Source organism: Camelus ferus, chromosome 15, assembly GCF_009834535.1.
Source record: "Camelus ferus isolate YT-003-E chromosome 15, BCGSAC_Cfer_1.0, whole genome shotgun sequence".
Taxonomy (NCBI): Eukaryota; Metazoa; Chordata; class Mammalia; order Artiodactyla; family Camelidae; genus Camelus; species Camelus ferus.
In genome coordinates, this window is record NC_045710.1 from 32,160,367 (window position 1) to 32,163,047 (window position 2,681).

General features: G+C 48.6%; 1 non-coding gene across 1 annotated transcript; it reads left to right on the forward strand.

Annotated features, from left to right (window-relative positions):
* The first annotated feature begins 1,035 nt into the window (after positions 1-1,035).
* TRNAT-AGU lies at positions 1,036-1,107 on the forward strand. Its single transcript has one exon. It is a non-coding gene; the product is annotated as a tRNA-Thr (tRNA).
* Positions 1,108-2,681: the final 1,574 nt, after the last annotated feature.

The following is a 2,681-nucleotide window of genomic DNA, read 5'->3' on the forward strand; positions in this document are numbered from 1 at the left end:
CGCGCCGCCTCCCTGGTTCTTATTGTGTGTGGTTTACATACCCAGATAGAGAACCAGGTCATTGAAGGCAGGTCAAACCCTCTTCTTGCAGGCACCCTTGAGCTGCTGGCACTGGGCTGGGCACCTAGCAGTGGCTCCTTGGTTGATTGACGTTAGGGGGCGGGAGGGATGGGCTGGAAGGGAGGGCGATTGATTCCAGCTGAGGAAGGAGGGAGGCAGGCGCAGGCTGAGGGGAATGGATGCCAGGAGGGTTGGGGCAGGAGGGTCAGTAGCTCCGAAGGAGTCTTTCCCCCGCCCCCCGCCCTGGTGGTTCTGACCTAGGAGCCTGGATTAAAAAAAAATAGTTTACAGAAGTAATCCCTCTGAGCGTGGTTAAATAAATTACCATAATTCCTGAGATGAAATAGGACAGCCATTAAAAGTGCTTTGAAGAATATTTAATGACATAGGGGGAAAAGCCAAGCTATAGAAGATAATGTACGATAGATTCCATTAAAAATGTTGTTGGAAGAAAAAGAAAAAAGATGCAACATTGTAACCTGACTATATTTCAATTAAATTAAAAAAAAAAGAATTAAACTGAAATAAAGGCTTTGACACAGTAAAAAGAAAAAGTTGACACGTACATACAGAATGATGGTAGCTGACGTGTACCGGATCCTTACGGCCAGCCCTGCACTGTGCCCTGGGCTGCCTGTGTGTTATGTCACGCAGTCTTCATTCCAACCCTAGGAGCTAGGTTCTGCTCTTATCCCCATTATACATACATGGAAACCAAGGCACAGAGATGAAGAAACTTTCCCAACTTTCTCTCTTGATGCCTTTGGAACTCTGAATTTCTCCTGCTACGTGGAGGGCCCTCACACAGGGGAATCAGGTCAAAAGTGACAGGTGATGTTCTAGGGTGGGTGGCTGGGGGTCTGTTTTGTTGAAGGTGGATCAGCTGTGCTCCATGTGTCCCCAGAAGAGAAGGGAGATGGGGCAGGGCGGCAGCCCATGCCCCTGGCAGTGATCAAGAATGAGCTGAGGGTCTGGGAGGGTATAGCTCAGTGGCAGAGTGCGTGCTTAGTATGCATGAGGTCCTGGGTTCAATCCCCAGTACCTCCATTAAAAATAAATAAAGAAACTTAATTATCTCCCTCCCCCACAAAAAACTTAAAAAAAAAATCTTAAAAAAAAAAAAAAAGAATGAGTTGGGGACCAGGTTCCTTGGAATCTGGAGAGAGGATTACCTACTGGAATGATCTCGAAGACCCCTAATTTTTACAGCCTGTGAGGAGTGCCAGCCTCCGAGTAAAATCTAGGCTTTCCCTGGCTAGGTTCCTGGGCAGAGAATCCAGGGGCTTGTGAGCTGCTTTTTCACCCCTATTATGGACCAACTCTTTGTTGCCCCTTCACATTTGTATGTTGAAACCCTACCCCCTGCATTTACTATATTAGGAGACAGGGTCTTTGGGAGATGATTAGAATTAAATAAGGTCATGAGGGTGGGGACCCCATGGATGGGATTAGTGCCCTTATAAGGGTCATGAGAGAGCTTGCTTCTTCTCTCATCCTCTCTGCCTTGTGAGGATAGAAGAAAATGGCCATGTGCATCCCAGAAGGCACTTGCAAGAATCCCACATGGTGGCACCCTCATCTTGGACTTCCAGCCTCCAGAACTGTGAGAAATACATTTCTGTTATTTAAGCCCCCTGGTCTCTGGCACTTTGTTATAGCAGCCCACACTGACCAAGAGCTCCCTTTGGGAGATGGGTGCCCTGTCCTGGCACTCTCCAGCTTTCTGTAAGACAGCATAAACCATGGCCATTTCTCCTAGCCCTCTCTATCTCTCAAGCATGCATATGCTCCATGTGCTAAAGGCCCTGGAGCCCAAGATCAAGTTTCTCAACATTTCCTACATAGGGGTTCCCAGGCGAACTTGGGCAGTGAAAGTGAACATTCTGGAGAAAAGTCATGCTACCCCAATAACTGTGTTGTCCTGCAGAGAAAGGTTGAGGTAGGGGGACTGAATCTCTTCTGTGGCCTCCTGAGATGTTGTGTAAATCTGTCTGACCCGGGCCTGGGAGGTCTGAGAGGTATGTGGGTGGTAAGGTGGCGTGGGGATGTGTCCCCTGACAGATCTTCCGTGTCCACTTTCAGTTTTCTAGGCAACGTCCTGACCTTTGAAAAAGGACACCAGGATGAGAAATTCAAGCTGAGATCTGCCCGTTGTTTCACAGTGCCCACTGGTGTTGATCGGGGTGTTGGCTAATAAATCAATCAACTTCTCTTTATTGCCCAGTAAGCGTGTATCCAGCCTTGCATGTGCATGCGTGTGTATGTGTGTGTGGGCACACACCTCCATGACTGTGTGTGTGTTGAGGGGGTGAGGTGTGAAGAGGAGGCATGATCCTGCTCTGGGAGTAAGAGACCCAGGAGGAAACCGTTCACAGTAAACCCACTAGGCTGGACACTGCTCTCTTCTGAGTCGGGGAGACAAGAGTTGCTTGTCAGCCTGGAGGAGCTGAGCACGAAGCTGCGTGTGCCTGCTGTCTGCACAAGCACCCCGGTTATCCTACGACTTCTATATTTAGTGAAATATTGTTCACTCTGTCTTGCAAAAGGGATCACGAGTGCTCTCAGATGGGGAAGGATTTGATTATGAAAGTTCTGGGCAAACTGACCACCTCCTTCAGCCG